The sequence below is a fragment of the Triticum aestivum genome, chromosome 1B (assembly GCF_018294505.1).
Source record: "Triticum aestivum cultivar Chinese Spring chromosome 1B, IWGSC CS RefSeq v2.1, whole genome shotgun sequence".
Taxonomy (NCBI): Eukaryota; Viridiplantae; Streptophyta; class Magnoliopsida; order Poales; family Poaceae; genus Triticum; species Triticum aestivum.
In genome coordinates this window covers 557760844-557770327 of record NC_057795.1, presented here as the reverse complement: position 1 = coordinate 557770327, position 9484 = coordinate 557760844, and positions in this window count along the sequence as shown.

The following is a 9484-nucleotide window of genomic DNA, read 5'->3' as shown; positions in this document are numbered from 1 at the left end:
TGCATGTTGAGGGATTGGTATATGTTCTATCTATGTTATTATTATTGAGAGAACTTGGACTAGTGAAAGTATGAACCTTAGGCCTTGTTTCCTACCATTGCAATACCGTTTACGCTCACTTTTATCATTAGTTACCTTGCTGTTTTTATAATTTCAGATTACAAATACCTTTATCTACCATCCATGTTGCACTTGTATCTTCATCTCTTCGCCGAACTAGTGCACCTATACAATTTACCATTGTATTGGGTGTGTTGGGGACACAAGAGACTCTTTGTTATTTGGTTGCAGGGTTGTTTGAGAGAGACCATCTTCATCCTACGCCTCCTACAGATTGATAAACCTTAGGTCATCCACTTAAGGGAAATTTGCTACTGTCCTACAAACATGTGCACTTGCAGGCCCAACAACGTCTACAAGAAGAAGGTTGTGTAGTAGATATCATCGTCTCAACGGACTTTGACGGTGCCCTCTTTAACATGAATGCAGCTGTCTCTAATGCATAACCCCAAAAAGATAGTGGTAAATCGGTAAGAGACATCATAGATCGCAACATATCTAATAAAGAGTGGTTACGTCGTTCAGACACACCATTACGATGTGGTGTTCCAGGTGGCGTGAGCTATGAAACTATTCCACATTGTTTTAAACGAAGGACAAACTCGTAACTCAAATATTCACCTCCACGATCACATCGTAGAAACTTTATTTTCCTTTTATGATGATTCTCCACTTCACTCTGAAATTCTTTGAACTTTTCAAATGTTTTAGACTTGTGTTTCATTAAGTAGATATACCCATATCTGCTCAAATCATCTATGAAGTCAGAAAATAACGATACCCGCCACGAGCCTCAACACTCATCGGACTTCATACATCGGTATGTATTATTTCCAATAAGTCATTAGCTCGTTCCATTGTTCCGTAGAATGGAGTTTTAGTCATCTTGCCCATAAGGCACGGTTCGCAAGTATCAAGTGATTCCAAAAGTCCATCTGCATGGAGTTTCTTCATGTGCTTTACACCGATATGACCAAAATGGCAGTGCCACAAATAAGTTGCACTATCATTATCAACTTTGCATCTTTTGGCATCAATATTATGAATATGTGTATCACCATGATCGAGATTTAATAAACCATTAACTTTGGGTGTATGACCATAGAAGGTTTTATTCATGTAAACAGAATAACAATTACTCTCTGTCTTAAATGAATAACCATATTGCAATAAAGATCTAATCATATTCATGCTCAACTCAAACACCAAATAACATTTATTTTGGTTCAACACTAATCCTGAAAGTATAGGGAGTGTGCGATGATGATCATATCAATCTTGGAACCACTTCCAACACACATCGCCACTTCACCCTCAACTAGTCTCTATTTATTCTACAACTCCTATTTCGAGTTACTAATCTTAGCAACCGAATAGGTATCAAATACCCAGGGGCTACTACGATCACTAGTAAGGTACACATCAATAACATGTATATCAAATATACATTTGTTCACTTTGCCATCCTTGTTATCCGTCAAATATTTGGGGTAGTTCCGCTTCCAGTGACCATTTCCTTTACAGTAGAAGCACTCAGTTTCAGGCTTACGTCCAGCTTTGGGCTTTTTCATGGGAGTGACAACTTGCTTGCCATTCTTCTTGAAGTTCTCTTTCTTTCCCTTTGCCCTTTTCTTGAAACTAGTGATCATATTTAATCATTAACACTTGATGCTTTTTCTTGATTTCTACCTTCGTCGGTTTCAGCATCGCGAAGAGCTTGGGAATCGCTTTTGTCATCCCTTGCATATTATAGTTCATCACGAAGTTACAGTAACTTGGTGATGGTGACTAGAGAACTCTGTCAATCACTATCTTATCTGGAAGATTAACTCCCACTTGATTCAAGTGATTGTAGTACCCAGACATTCTGAGCACATGCTCACTAGCTGAGCTATTCTCCTCCATCTTTTAGGCGAAGTGCTTGTCAAAGGTCTCATACCTCTCGATACGGGCATGAGTCTGAAATACCAATTTCAGCTCTTGGAACATCTCATATGCTCCATGGCGTTCAAAACGTTTATGAAGGTCCAGTTCTAAGCTATAAAGTATGGTGCACTGAACTATCAAGTAGTCATCATATTGAGCTAGCCAAACATTTGTAACGTCTACATTTGCTCCTACAATAGGTCCGTCACCTAGTGGTGCATCAGGGACATAATTCTTTTGTGCATCAATGAGGATAAACCTCATATCACGGACCCTGTCCGCGTCATTGCTACTATAATATTTCAATTTAGTTTTCTCTAGTAACATATCAAAAAACATTGGGAAGCTACAACTCGAGCTATTGATCTACAACATAATTTGCAAATACTATCAGAACTAAGTTCATGATAAATTAAAGTTCAATTAATCATATTACTTAAGAACTCCCACTTAGATAGACATCCCTCAAGTCATCTAAATGATACGTGATCCAAATCAGCTAAACCATGTCCGATCATCACGTGAGATGGAGTAGTCATCAATGGTGAACAACTTTATGTTGATCATATCCACTATATGATTCACGTTCGATTCGGTCTCCAGTGTTCCGAGGCCATATCTGTATATACTAGGCTCGTCAAGTTTAACCCGAGTATTCCGCATGTGCAAAACTGGCTTGCACCCTTTTTATTTGAACGTAGAGCCTATCACACCCGATCATCACATGGTGTCTCAGCATGAAGAACTTTCACAACGGTGGATACTCGGGGAGAACACTTATGCCTTGAAATTTAGTAAGGGATCATCTTATAATGCTACCGCCGTACTAAGCAAAATAAGATGCATAAACTATAAACATCACATGCAATCAAAATATGTGACATGATATGGCCATCATCATCTTGTGCTTTTGATCTCCATCATCAAAGCAACGTCATGATCTCCATCGTCACCAGCTTGACACATTGATCTCCATCGTAGTGTCGTGGTCATCTCGCCAACCCTTGCTTCTACGACTATCGCTACCGCTTAATGATAAAATAAAGCAATTACATAGCGTTTGTATTTCATACAATAAAGCGACAACCATATGGCTCCTGCCAGTTGCCGATAACTTTTACAAAACATGATCATATCATACAACAATCTTTATATCACATCATGTCTTGACCATATCACATCACAACATGCCCAGTAAAAACAAGTTAGATGCCCTCTACTTTGTTTGTTGCAAGTTTTAGGTGGCTGCTACGGTCTTCTAGCATGAACCGTACTTACCTACGGCACAAAAACCACAACGGTGATTTATCAAGTTTGTTGTTTTAACCTTCACAAGGACCGACCGCAGTCAAATTTGATTCAACTAAAGTTGGAGAAACAGACACCCGCCAGCCACCTTTATGCAAAACTAGTTGCATGTTTGTCAGTAGAACCGGTCTCATGAACGTGGTCATGTAAGGTTGGTCTAGGCCACTTCATCCAACAATACCTCCGAATCAAAATAAGACATTGGTGGTAAGCAGTATGACGATCACCACCCACAACTCTTTGTGTTCTACTCGTGCATATCATCTACGCATAGACCTGGCTCTGATGCCACTGTTGGGAAATGTAGCATGCAATTTCAAAAAAATTCCTACACTCATGCAAGATCTATCTAGGAGATGCATAGCAACAAGGGGGAGTGTGTCCATGTACCCTCGTAGACCGAAAGCGGAAGCATTAACTTAACGCGGTTGATGTAGTCGAACGTCTTCTCAAATCAATCGGTCAAGTACCAAATGTACGACACCTCCGAGTTCTGCACATGTTTAGCTCGATGACGTCCCTCGAACTCTTGATCTAGTATAGGCATGAAGGAGTCGGTGAGTTCTGTCAGCACGACGGTGTGGTGACGGTGATGGTGATGTGATCCATGCAGGGCTTCGCCTAAGCACTACAACAATATGACCGGGGGAGTAAATGGTGGAAGGGGGCACCGCACACAGCTAAACAATTAATGTGCTTTGGGATGCCCCCTTCCCCCGTATATAAAGGAGGAGGGGAGGAGGCCGGCCACAAGGGGCGCGCCAAGGAGGGGGGAGTCCTACTAGGACTCCACTCCTAGTAGGATTCAGCCCTCCTTCTTTTTTCCTTCTACCAGAGGGGAAAAGGGAGAAGGAAAGGGGGGCGCCACCCCCTTACCTAGTCCAATTCGGCCTCCTCCCTTGTGGGGGGTGCACCAGCCCCTTGTGGGCTGGTTAGCCTCCCTCCTATGGCCCATATGGCCCATATCTTCCACCGGGGGGTGATACGTCTCCAACGTATCTATAATTTATGAAGTATGCATGCCATGTTTACAACAATTTTATATGGTTTTGGTATGATTTGCATGGAACTAACCCGGATTGACGTTGTTTTCAGCAGAACTTCTGTGGTGTTGTTTTTTGGGCAGAAATGAAAGTTCTCCAAATGAGCTGAAACTTGTTGTAGATTTTTTATGGACCTGAAGAGAACCATTGGGCCAGAGCAGCGCCTGGGGGTGCCCTGAGGGGGGCACAACCCACCAGGGCGCGCCTGGACCCCCAGGCGTGCCCCGATGGGTTGTTCCCACCTTGGTGGCCTCCCATACCCCTTCTTCGCCCTATAAATTCCAAAATATTCCGAAAACCCTCGGGGAGACCCTAGATCGGAAGTTCCGCCGTTGCAAGCCTCTGTAGCCACCGAAAACCAATCGGGACCCCATTCCGGCACCCTGCCGGAGGGGGGAATCATCTTCGTTGGCCATCTTCATCATCCCGGTGGCCACCATGATGAGGAGGGAGTAGTCCATCCTCGGGGCTGAGGGTTTGTACCAGTAGCTATGTGTTTAATCTCTCTCGTGCGCGATCTTGAGATGTCACGATCTTGATGTATCATTGGCTTTGCTAACATAGATGGATCATATGATGTTTGTCCCCTCTCTACACGTGTTGTGATGAATTGAGTCTTTACCCTTTGAAGTTTTGTCTTGTCGGATTGAATGTTTAGATCTAAGAACACATGATATATGTCTTGCATATGAATAGTACCAGTGGTGACAATGGGGTATTATTTTGATTCACTTGATATATGTTATGGCACTCAACTTGTGGATTCCCGAGGTGACTTTGGGGTAATCTATGCATAGGGGTTGATGCACGTTTTTATTATCTTTTCTCCGATAGAAACTTTGAGGTCTCCTTGTAGTTCATTGTGTGGATTGATTATTATGAATCTGAAATTATTTGATACATGTCGTATAATTAACTCATGGGTACTCGCGGTGACATTGGGGTATCTAGGTGACATTAGAGTTGGTTGATATGCATCATATGGTGTTATTTTAGTACGAACTCTTGATTAGATCAATCGAAAAGAATAGCTTGCTGTTATTTTAGTATGAATTCTATGATAGATTGATCAGAAAGAATACCTTTGAGGTGGTTTCGTACCCTACAAATAATTTCTATCTTTTTTTCTCCTCTAATAGGAACTCGGGAGTGATTTTTTATTGCACTTTGAGGGATAATCATATGAGCCAACTATGTTAGCATTGTTGAGAGATTACACTAGTGAAAGTATGCACCCTAGGCCTCATTTTCCATCATTGCAATACCGTTTGTGCTCCATTTACTATTTACTACCTTGCTGTTTTTTATTGTTCGCATTAAAAAAACTCATATCTACTGTCCACACTACACTTCTATCACCATCTCTTCGCCGAACTAGTGCACCTATACAATTTGAAATTGTATTGGGTGTCTTGGGGACACAAGAGATTTCTTGTATTTGATTGCAGGGTTGCTTGAGAGAGACTATCTTCATCCTATGCCTCCCACGGATTGATAATCCTTAGGTTATCCACTTGAGGGAAAACTGCTGCTGTCCTACAAAACTCTGCGCTTGGAGGCCCAACACGTGTCTACAAGAATAAAGTTGCGTAGTAGACATCAAGCTCTTTTCTGGCGCCGTTGTCGGGGAGGTTAGTGCCTGGAGGTATATCTTTAGATCTTGCAATCGAATCTTTTAGTTTCTTGTTTTATCACTAGTTTGGTTTATAAAAGAAAACTACATAAAAAATGGAATGGAGCTTGCATCATATTATTGATCATCTTTATAATATCTTTCTTGAAAATGATGGTTCGAAAAATTGGGCTCAATTGTTAGAAGAAGAATTTAATAAAATGATTGGCATGAATGATGAGCATGATTGCAATGTTGTTAGTATGAATTCTTTGAATATTCATGATGTTAATGATATGCAAAGCTACAAGGTTGGGGATGCTATGTTTGATGAAGATGATATTTTTACTCCCCCAAGTTTTGATGAGATAAATTATTATGATGATCCCATGCCTCCTATTTATGATGATTATAATGATGAAAGTGGATCTGGAGAGGTCATGACTTTATTTAGTGATGAATCCACTATTTTGGAAGAGGTTTCAATTGACTATGAGAACAAAGTTGCTACCTATAATGATTATGGTGATGACATGTATGCTATATTGAATAATGATAACCATGAAACTTGTCGTCATGATTTTAATTTTAAATCACATGATAGTTATTTTGTTGAGTTTTCTCCCACTACTATTGATGAGAAGAAATTTTCTTATGTGGAGAGTAATAAATTTTCTATGCTTGTGGATCATGAAAAGAATGCTTTATGTGATAGTTATATTGTTGAATTTATTCATGTTGCTACTAAAAATTATTATGAGAGAGGAACTTATGATTCATGATGCTCTTGTTATGTTTCAATCTTTATCTTTTATGCGAGCATCATTGAACTCATCATGCCTAGCTAAAAGGCATTAAAGAAAAGCGCTTGTTGGGAGACAACCCAACACTTTTATCTACTGTTTTTCTGTGTTCAAATGATTGTGCTATTGTAGTAATCATGTTTTATTGTCTTTGTTTCAATGAAGTGCCAAGTAAAGCCTTTGGGATCATGTTGGGTGATAGTTGATTTGATCTTGCTAAAAAACAGAAACTTTTGCGCTCACGAAAATAACTCTCATTTTTAACAGAAAAGTTCTTTTGAGTTGATTATTTTGCATACGATTAATATACAAATTTCTCACGTGTTCATAATTTTTTCATAATTTTTGGAGTAGCAGAAGTATGGTTTGAGTACAGATTACTACAGATTGTTCTGTTTTTGACAGATTCTGTTTTCAATGCATAGTTTGCTTGTTTTCTAGTTTCTATGGCTTATATGCTCAATATAAATTGTAGAAATGATATGCTACAGTAGGCATTGTGTGGAAACAATTATGAATCTTGTCTTTGACAGTACCAAAAGTGAAACGGTTTGCTCTTTATCATACTAACCTATCTCACAAAGTTCCATTAAGTTTTGTGTGATTGAAGTTTACAAGTTTTGGGTGAGATGTCGATATGAGGAGAATAAGGAATGAAAAGACCCTAAGCTTGGGGATTCCCAAGGCACCCCCAAGGTAATATTCAAGGAATATCCAAGCAACTAAGCTTGGGGATGCCCCGGAAGGCATCCCCTCTTTAGTCTCCAACATTATCGGTAACCTCACTTGGAGCTATGTTTTCATTCGTCACATGATATGTGTTTTGCTTGGAGCGTCAATTTATTTTGTTAGGATTTGCTTTCTGTTATTTAGAATAATGGTTTTCATCTTTTATTTCAATAAAAGTGGCAATGATAGCCTTCGCCATGCTTATTTTGCAAGTATACTTGTTGTTGTTTGAAAACAGAAAGTTTATCATTGTTGCAAAAATTCCCTAGAAAAGTAAGAATGTGATAAAATGCTGAAACTTTTTTCAAAATAAGCTCTGATAAATTTTCTAAAGTGTGGTATTTTTTCAGAATTTTTGGGGTTAGGGAAGTATGATGAATCTTGCATTCTTTACAGACTGTACTGTTTTGGCAGATTGATGTTATGTTTGCATATGTTTGCTTGTTTAATGATTCTATTTGAGGATAGCAATATTAAATATGCAGAGGCATTTAGTATGCAACGTTGAATAATAATTTTTGTGATTTGCTACAGTGGAGAATGATACGGTTTCTGCATTGGTTTATACTAACTTATTTCATGAGTTCTTGTTGAGTTTTGTGTGGATGAAGTTTTTAAGATTTAGGGAAACTGTGATGTAAAAAGGAATCAAGGAGACACAAAAGCTCAAGCTTGGGGGTTCCCAAGGCATACCAAGCTAATATTCCAAGAAGTCTCAAGCATCTAAGCTTGGGGATGCCCCGATAGGCATCCCACCTTTTTTCTTCAACAATTATCGGTTATTATCTATTGAGCCTAAGTTTTTTGCTTCTTCACATGATGTGTGCTATTCTTGGAATGTCATTTTGTTTTGTTTTGCTTGTTGTTTTAATAAAATACTTAGATCTGAAAGTTTTTAAATAAAAGAGAATCCTCAAATAGCTACCCATTTACATAACTACTCACTTGATCTTCACTTATATCTTTTTGGAGTAGTTTGTCATTTACTCTCGTGCTTCACTTATATCCTATGAGTAAATTGTTGAATGAATTGAATATCATGAAGTTGAAATTATATGTTCATATCATGCCTAGTGGTAGCTTCACACTGGGTTTAGAAAGGGAAATCTTTTGAAGCTTGACAATCACAATATTGGTCATACAAGCAATTCATAAATGATTAGTAGAAGGAAGAGAACTTTCACATGAAAATACACTATCCTGGAAATCTTTTGTGATTGTGAGCCCCCATCAAAATATTATATGCCAAAATCGTTGACGTTGGACAAGGAAGACAACGTAATGATTTGTGTTTGTTCATATTCACATAGAAGTTATATTGTCATAGATCCTTCAACATGTGGTGCTTGCCCCCCATCTTTGCTAGCCAAAAATTCCGCACCAAGTAGAGATACTACTTGTGCATCCAAAAACCCTTAAACCCAAATCTTGTTTTGAGAGTCCACCATACCTACCTATGGATTGAGCAAGATCCTTCAAGTAAGTTGTCATTGGTTCAATAAGGCAATAAAAATTGCTCCTAAAAGTGTTAGATCATTTAGTGTAAGAGAAATTTGAGCGTTGTACGAACTTGTGATGGCGAAGAATAAAAGCGACAGACTGCATAATAAAGGTTGCTATCACAAGGGGCAATATAACGTGACGTTCTTTTGCACTAAGGGTTTCAGCATACAAACAAATAAGCGCATGGCAACCTCTGCTTCCCTCTGCGAAGGGCCTATCTTTTACTTTTCAGTATTTACTTTTATGCAAAGAGTCAAAGTTTTTCTCTCTATTCCTTTTTATTTTTCTCTTTTGGCAAGCATCATGTGGTGAGGAAAGATCTAGGCACATATATCCAGTTGGATATGGGTAGCATGAGTTATTATTGTTGACATCACCCTTGAGGTGAATACGTTGGGAGGCAAAACAATAAGTGTTGGAAATATGCCCTAGAGGCAATAATAAAAGGATTATTATTATATTTCCTTGTTCATGATAATTGTCTTTTATTCATGCTATAA